This window comes from Macaca thibetana, chromosome 19, assembly GCF_024542745.1.
Source record: "Macaca thibetana thibetana isolate TM-01 chromosome 19, ASM2454274v1, whole genome shotgun sequence".
Classification (NCBI taxonomy): Eukaryota; Metazoa; Chordata; class Mammalia; order Primates; family Cercopithecidae; genus Macaca; species Macaca thibetana.
The window spans coordinates 17,976,827-17,985,805 of record NC_065596.1 but is presented as its reverse complement, the minus strand read 5'-3'; the positions used below and the strand labels follow the sequence as shown (position 1 = coordinate 17,985,805).

General features: G+C 47.3%; 1 protein-coding gene across 3 annotated transcripts in view; it reads right to left on the bottom strand.

Moving 5' to 3' along the window:
* Positions 1-1,922, bottom strand: part of RFX2 (regulatory factor X2) — a 124,664-nt gene extending 122,742 nt beyond the window's left edge. Inside the window, exon 1 of one of the 3 annotated variants that reach the window (XM_050770218.1) lies at positions 1,713-1,922. The gene's annotated coding sequence lies outside the window, so the exon portion shown is untranslated. The remainder of the gene's footprint in view (positions 1-1,712) is intronic. The other 2 variants (XM_050770219.1, XM_050770216.1) reach the window with 2 other exon arrangements.
* Between the last annotated feature and the right edge of the window lie 7,057 nt (positions 1,923-8,979).

Here is an 8,979-nt window from a genome sequence, read left to right as displayed (position 1 = left end):
TGGTCATTTATGGTACAAAGCAGGAAAATAATTGCAGGGAGGCGCAATGCTAACAACACCCCAAAGTAGGAATAAAGCCTGGGGGGAGGGGGGCGGTGGGGGTAAGGCAGCCCGCCCTGGGTCCGGCGCTCATCCTGCCCTCTCCCTTCCCCATTCTGGCCGCACAACCAGGAGGTTAAAATAGGAAGATGAACCGCGCCGCCGGCAGCCGCCAGAATGGCCCGGGCGCTTGGGGCCCTCGGGGGGCCCTTGAAATAGACACTAGGATCGGAAAACCCAATTTTCCTAGCGGAGCAGCGAGGAAAATCAGAAGGAACGGAGCCGGAGGCTGGTGGCGAGGGAGCGCGGTGGCTTCTCCGAGGGAGGGAAAAAGAAAGCAATGAGCATTTGGGGTGTGAGTGTGTGAGTGTGTGTGTGTGTGTGAGTGCGTGTGTGTGTGTGTGAGAGTGTGTGTGCGCGCCCGCCACCGCGCTGGGGGGGGGGAAAGGGGGTGGAGTTTAAATCCACAAACACACACACGCACTCGCACAACCTCGGAGAAAATGCCCCGAGCAGTTTAGGTTCTTTAAGAAAATAAAGAAATTGAAAAAAAAAGAAAAAGTTTCACTCGCTTAGGTGAAACTTTTCCCTTCCAGATCAGTCCTGAGAGGACAGCCGCGGACGTGCGGAGGGGCTTCTTGGGGGGACGTAGAAAGACTGGCGGACGCACGAACCCCCAAACTCAGGAATATGGGGTCACAAGGAGAAGGGGAGGGGGTGTCAGAGAGAGGAGCCCTGAACGCGAGAATTTGGGGTGAAAAGGTGAGAAATGGTTCCCGGGGAAGCTCGCTAGGGGAGTTTGGGATGAAAAGGTGAGAAGGACAAGAGGGGTTCTCTCCAGGGCAGACGCACCAGCTTTTAGTTAAGGAATGAGAAAAGGGTTCCAGGGGTGCCCCCAAATTCAGTATGTCTGGGAGTCCATTGAAAAGGGGGTCCCCGGGACAAGTCAAATCTAGGAATTTGGGGTAAAAATGAGAAGGGAGTCTTCGAGGTCCTCTCGAGGCAAGGAGTTTGCGACTAAGAGTGACAGAAGAGCTCTGGGGTCACCCCAATTTCGGAGGTTTGGGGAGTAAAGTAAGAAGAGGGCCCCAGGTGCCCCCAACTCAGGGAGTTTGAGGGTATGAGTAAAAGAGGTGTCCCTGGGCGCCCCCAACTCAGAGATCTGGAGAGTAACCGTGAGAAGAGGGTCCCCCGGGGCCCCCAATTCAGAAAATTCGAGGGTATGAGTAAAAGAGGGGTCCTCGGGTGCCCCCAACTCAGATATCTGGGGGGTTAAAGTGAGAAGAGGGTCCCCAAGCGCCTCCAATTCAGGGAGTTTGAGAAGTTTGAGAGACGTTCCCGGGGCGCCCCCAACTCAGCGAGTTTGAAGGTAAGCGTGAGAAAGGGGTCCCCGGACGCCCCAACCTCAGGAAGTTTTGTAAAAAGTCAGGCGACGGCACCGCACCTCCCCCGCGTTCGGTCCATAAGGAAAGTGGAGGCGTCGCCAGGGTCCCCCCAAACTCCGCCGCGCGCGCGGGACGGGGTGGCGGAGGCGGGTCCCGCGGCCGCACCCCCCGGACGTTTGGGGTGAGCGGCGGGGACGTGCTGCCCGCTCCCCCGGCTCCCCGAGCGAGGTCCCCGCCGCCCCCCATACTCCCCGGCCGGGCTGGGCCCGGGGCGGTCGCATCGGTCACCTGGAGTTCGGGCCGGGAGTTCGGGCAGCGGCTCCCGCGGCGGCGGCAGCGGCTGCTGCGTGTTGGTCCCCGTTGGTAAGTAACAGTCTCCACGGCTACAGTCTCTATGGCGGCGGCGGTGGCGGCGGCGGCCGCTCCTCCTCCGGCTCCCGCCGCCAGCCAGCCTCGCGCAGCCCGCCCGCCCGACTGGGCGGGGCGTTGTTACCGGCAACGGTTACCAGGCTCCGTGCCCCACCTTCATAACGGCCCGCCCACGCCCGCCTCCAACGGGCCCGAAGAGGGCGGGGCGCGAGACCCTGTGGCGTTCCATTGGCTGTCTGCAGAGTCTGTCAGAAGGAGGAGGCGTTCCCTGGCGGAAAAGAGGGCGAGACTCGGCCAATCGCCGCGAAGGGGGGCGGGTCTTGGCGGGAGGCGCGCTGGGCTCAGAGGGTTGGCAAACCCGAGGCGCGCGCGGGGCCGGGGGTTGGTGGCGCGTTTTGGGAAAGTCTAGTTTTAGGGGACCCAAGGGACTTCGTTAACCCCACAGGAGGAATGTGAGACATGTCGGGACAGTCTGATTAGGGGTCAGCAAACTCTGGCTCGCGGCCTGTTTTTCACGGACCCCCAGCTGAAAATTTAAATATATATATATTTTTACATGGTTAAAAGAAACTATCAAAAGGAGCTTTTGTGGGGTCTGAACCTGATAGGAGACCCTCTTTTATTGTAGTGGGTCCAGTATTTTGAACTAGTTTAAAGCTTGGCAAACTGTGGCCTGCGGGTCAAATTCTGCCTGCTTGGGTTTGTAAATAAAGCTTTATTGGAACATAGCCACGCCCATTTCCTTGAACAGCTTGGAGGAGTAGAGTAGTTGCGCAAAGGCGGCATGTCCCACGCAAAGCCTAAGATATTTACTATACGGTCCTTTACAGAAAACGTTTGCCAAAACTCACCAACCCTCCTGTCAAGCTGGTAGATTCAGCTATGAGTAGAACAGAAACAGACCCTGTTTCTCTATAAAAATAGAGCTTTTATTCTAGCGAGGGAACATTGATAACAAACACAATAAAGAAGTAAACATATAGTTATTCGAGACAAGGGGCTGGAACAATAGGAGAAAACAACTTGTACTGAGAAAAGGCAGGAGATTAGGCTTCAGCTCCACTCATTCATTCAACAAGAAATCATATTAGTGAACACTGATTAAATTGTTACGTGCCAGAAAGTGATCTAAGCATTTTTTAATTTTTTAATTTTTAATTTTAATTTTTATTTATTTAGTTTTTTTGAGACGGAGTCTCACTCTGTCACCCAGGCTGGAGTGCAGTGGCACCATCCCGGCTCACTGCAAACTCTGCCTCCCGGGTTCACGCCATTCTCCTGCCTCAGCCTCCCGAGTAGCTGGGACTACAGGCAACTGCCACCATGCTGAGCTAATTTTTGTATTTTTAGTAGAGACGGGGTTTCACCATGCTGGCCAGGCTGGCCTCGAACTCCTGACCTCAAGTGATCTGCCAGCCTTGGACTCTCAAAATGCTGGAAATACAGGCATGAGCCACCATGCGCGGCCTATCCCCATTTTTCAGATCAGGAAACTGAGGCCCAGAAAGAATGAGTGAATTTGCCCAGTGTCAAAACAGCTTGTGAAGGATCGGAGCCCTACTAGTCTAGTGCCATAGTGCATGCTGTTGATCACTAGACGGGTGGTTTTCGAACATTTTTGACCACAGCATACAGCAGGAAATACATTTTACTTAGGGGCTCAGTCCACACAAACGTCTATAACTGAAACAAATGATACTGTAACTAAAACAAATGACACTGTAACTAAAGTACCATGAAATGATACTTTAATGCACTCTGATATTTCCTGTTCTGTTTCATTTTAATTAAAATGTTGACCGTGATTTTCTAAATTGATTTCATCATCTCCTTCTTTTTTTTTTTTTTTTTTCTTGAGACAAAGTCTCTGTTGCCCAGGCTGGAGTGCAGAGGCACGATCTCAGCTCACTGTGACCTCCGCCTCCTGAGTTCAAGCGATTCTCCTGTTTCAGTCTCCCTAGTAGCTGGGATTACAGGTGCCTGCCATCACGCCCGGCTAATTTTTGTATTTTTAGTAGAGACAAGGTTTCACCATGTTGGCCAGGCTGGTCTCAAACTCCTGATCTCAAGTGATCCACCGGCCTCAGCCTCCCAAAGTGCTAGGATTACAGGCAGGAGCCACTGCGCCCGGCCATGCGACAGAATCTTAAACTTAAGTGGTCTACAGTAATCAGTCCCTTTCATTCAATTATTAATTTAGTCAAAAATATTTATTGAGGTCCAAGTGCAGGGACTCAGCAGGAGGATTGTTTGAGACCAGGGGTTCAAGACCAGCCTGGGCAACATAGTGAGACCTTATCTCTGTAAAAATAAAATAAACTAGCCAGGCACAGCAGTGCACACCTATAGTTCCAGTTGCTCAGGAGGCTGAGGTGGGAGGATCACTTGAGCCCAGGAGTTCTAGGCTGCGATGAGCTATGACTGTGCCACTGAACTCCAGCTTGGTAGATAGAGCAAGAATCTATCTCATATATATATATATGAGATATATATATATACACACACACACACACATATAGTGTATATGATGATAGATAGATAGATAGATAGATAGATAGATAGATAGATAGATAGATAGATAGATAGATAGAGCCTACTATTTGCTAGGTGCTAGGACACAAGTGTAAATAAAATAGGCCGGGCGCGGTGGCTCAAGCCTGTAATCCCAGCACTTTGGGAGGCCGAGACGGGCGGATCACGAGGTCAGGAGATCGAGACCATCCTGGCTAACACGGTGAAACCCCGTCTCTACTAAAAAATACAAAACAACTAGCCAGGCGAGGTGGTGGTCGCCTGTAGTCCCGGCTACTCAGCAGGCTGAGGCAGAATGGCATAAACCCGGGAGACGGAGCTTGCAGTGAGCTGAGATCCAGCCACTGCACTCCAGCCTGGGCGACAGAGCGAGACTCTGTCTCAAAAAAAAAAAAAAGGTAAAATTCCCATGCCCATAGGAAAGTGATATAGTAGTGGCTTGGTGGGAGAAGTGGGTGGGTGGACCTTATCTTAGATAGAGCAATCAGAGATGATCTCCCTGGGACGTCCAACAATCCTGCTTGGCCCAAGACTGAGGGGTTTCCCAGGATATGGGAATTTCAGTGCTAAAACCGGGAAATCCCCAAAGCGGGAAGAGTTGGTCACCCTGAGTCTCTCTAAGGAGCTGACATTTGAGGCAACGTTGGAGTAACGAGGAACAGAGGAAAATAGTTTGGAATTCAAAATCCCTGGGGTGAAAGCTGATGTGGAAGAAACAGAAAGCAGGTCCTTGGGCATAGCCGGAGCCAAGTGAAAGGGGAAGAGCAATGAGTGGGTGGGGCGAGTGAGTCAGGGGATGATATGATGGCAGTCATTTTATTGGAGGCTATAGGGAAGAAGTCATGATCACACTGGGAAACCAATGGAGGGTTTGTTGTTGCTGCTGTTGTTTTTGCTGTTGTTTGTTTTTGAGATGGAGTCTCGCTCTGCACTCCAGGCTGGAGTGCAGTGGTGCGATCTCAAGTTGTAATCTTGGGGAGTAAGGTGACCGCCTGTCCTGGGACTGCTGGTTGACCCTTTTAGCTAAGCTAGACCTCTTCCTGCTTCCAGCCCTGGCCAGACGTGGAAACTGTGGCCCCAGTTAGCTCAAAAAACAAGCACAGAGTAGCAAAAGACAAGCCAAAAAGTGGCAACTTCTTATGAGTCCTGCTTTTGTGCCACACATTTTTTTTTAATTAAGGTGAAATTAACATACCATAAAATGAGCCATTTTAAAAGGAAATAGTTCAATGGTATTTAGTATATTCACAATGTTGTGCAACCACCACCTATATCTAATTCCAAAGCATTTTCTTTTTTAAATTTTTTCTCTTTCTTTTTTTAATGATGGAGTCGCCTATCACCCAGGCTGGAGTGCAGTGGCACCATCTAGGCTCACTGCAACCTCCCCCTCCTGGATTCAAGTGGTTCTCTCCTGTCTCAGCCTCCCAAGTAGCTGGGATTACAGGTGCCGCCACCACGCCCAGATAGTTTTTGTATTTTTTGTAGATATGGGGTTTCACCACGTTGGTCAGGCTGGTCTCAAACTCTTGACCTCAAGTGATCCAGCCCCCTCGGCCTCCCAAAGTGTTGGGATTACAGGCGTGAGCCACCACGCCCAGCCCCCATGGCGGATTTTAAGCAAGGGGGTGTGTGGGGGCAGGTGGAGGGAGGAGTGGGTGGAATGTAATCCGATCTGTGATTTTATTTTGTTTTGTCAATTAATTTTTTAAGAGACTCTTACTCTTATCGCCCAGGGTGGAGTGAAGTGACACGATCATAGCTCACTGCGTCCTCAGACTCTAGGGTTCAAGGGATTCTCCCACCTCAGCTGCCCAAGTAACTAGGACTACAGGCATTGCCACCAAGGCTAGTTAAATACAAGATTTTTTTTTTTTTTTTTTTTTTTTGTAGAGACAGGGTCTTGAACTCCTGACCTCCAGTGATCCTCCTTCCTTGGCATCCCAGAGTACTGGGGCTACAGGGATGAACCACCATGCGTAGCCTAAACTATAATTTTAAAAGCTAGGTTGAGGCCAGGCACAGTGGCTTATGACTGTAATCCCAGCACTTTGGGAGGCCAAGGCGGGTGGATTACTTGAGGCCAGCCTGGCCATCATGGTGAAACCCGGTCTTTACTAAAAATCCAAAAATGAGCTGCGCATGGTGGCAGACACCTGTAGTCTCAGCTACTCTGGAGACTGAGGCAGGAGAGTAGCTTGAACCCGGGAGGTAGAGGGTGCAGTGAGCCGATATCATACCAGTGCACCCCAGACTGGGCAACAGAGAGAGACTCCATCTCAAAAAATAGAAATGAAAATAAAAATAAAAATAAAAGCTCAGTTGAGCCACCTCATGGGGAACAGATTGTAGGAGATAAAAGGGACAGAGAGAGAACCTAGGAGTCTGTCCCAGTTCTCCTGGGTGGGAAAGTATGGTGGCTTGGTTTAGGGACCTGGTAGTGGAGGTGGACATGAGTGGGTGGACTGAGGGTACATTTGGAAGTACACTCTAGTGGACTAGACGTGGGGAGTGAGGGATAACGTTTTAGGGTGCGACAGGAGGTGCCTTGTAGCTGATTTGTATGCTCCGTTCTGCTAGAATGCTTGTCTTTGAAATGTGAATTAGTCCCAAAGTGGTGGATATAATAGCAAACAATTTGGGCATAATGTGGATTTTGCCTTCCTTATGCACAATTTTGTCTGCAAGAAACACTAGGTAAATAGAAAACTGCACCTGTCTGGACCAAATCGTATAGGACTGCACAAAATATGCATAAGCACACATCTGAAATATCTACCAGCCAGCTCAGCTTCCTGTGAATTATAAGCCACATTTATCTACACCTAGCATTACAACTTTCCATCTGATTACAGATGATTTTCTGCCTTTTCACAATAACTCACAAGCTGCAGTCCTCCAATAGCCACTTCCTCAAGCAAATTTCAGGCTTTTTTCATGGCAATGTGTCATATTTACTATAGTATTTATGTATTTCTTAACCATCTAAAATGTGTAAAACTCTTCAATCTCAAAGAAGAAATCATGAGGGAAATTAGAAAATACATTAAGGGCCAGGCACAGTGGCTCACACCTGTAATCCCAGCACTTTGGGAGGCTGAGGCAGGTGGATCACCTGAGGTCAGGAGTTTGAGACCAACCTGGCCAACATGGTGAAACCCCGTCTGTATTAAAAATACAAAAATTAGCTGGGTGTGGTGACACATGCCTGTAATCCCAGCTACTGGGGAGGGTGAGGCAGGAGAATGGCTTGAACCTGGGAAGCGAATGGTTCCAGTGAAAGGTGAGTCAAGATCACACCATTTTGCACTCCAGCTGGACAACAGAGTGAGACTCCATTTAAAAACAGAAAAGAAAAGTAAAGAAAAACACATTGAGAAAAATAAAATAAAAACACAACCTACCAAGATTTGTGGAGGCAACTAATGCAGAGGGAAATATACAACTGTCAGACACCTATGTTACTAAAGAAAAAGGATCTCAAATCAATAGCCTTCCACCTTAAGAAACTGAGAAGAGTAAACTAAACCCAAAGCTAGCAGAAGGATAGAAATAATAAACATATGGGTAGGAAAAAACAAAATAGAGAAATAAAAATCGGGAGAGTCAACAAAACTATAGGTTGGTGTTTTGAAAAGATCAACAAAATTTTAATTAACTAGGCTAAACGAGAAAAAAAGAGAGAAGACTCAGATTGCTAAAATCAGGAATGAAAGAGGAAGTATCACTACTAATTTTATAGAAATAAAAAGAATGATGGAGCAATGCTATGAGTGATTGTATGCCAACAAATTAGATAAATTAAATGAAACCCAGTAACCAAAAAATAATCTAAATGAAATGGACAAATTCATAGAAAGTCAAAACTACCAAAATGGACTCAATAAAAAATAGCAAATCTGAATAGACTTATAACAAGTAAAGAAATTGAGTAGTAATCCAAAAGAAACTTTCCACAAAAAGCCCAGGACCATGTGACTATACTAGTTAATTCTTCCAAATATTTAAAGAAGGATTAACACCAATCCCTCACAAACTAAATGGTCCCCAGCTTACGATGGTTCGACTTTCAACATTTTTAACTTACAATGGGTTTATCAGGCTACAACCCCATCATAAGTTGAGGAGCATCTGTTGTCTTAAAATGGGAAAGGAGGGAACACTTAGTTCTACTATTTTATGAAGCTAGTATTATCTGGATAACGAAACCACACAAAGACATTATAATAAAAAAAAAAAACTACACACCAATCTCTCCTATGATTATAAATGTAAAAACCCTCAATCCCAAATCCAGAAATGTATAAAAAGAATTATACACTATGATTAAGTCAAATGTATCCCAAGAGTGTAAAAGTGGTTGGGTCAACATTTTAAAAGTCATATTAGTAGAATAAAGGACAAAAACCATATAATCATCTCAATAGATGCAGAAAAAGCATTTGACAAAAATCCAACACTCATGATAAAAGCACAGGAAACTAGAGATAGAACTTTTTCAACCTGATAGAGGGTATCTATGAAAATCCCACAGTTAATATTAGAGTACTTATTGGCAAAAAAAAAAAAAAAAAAAAACAACCAAAAAATACTGAATACTTTCCCCCTTAGGTCAGAAACAATACAAGGATGTCCACTCTACCACTTCTATTCA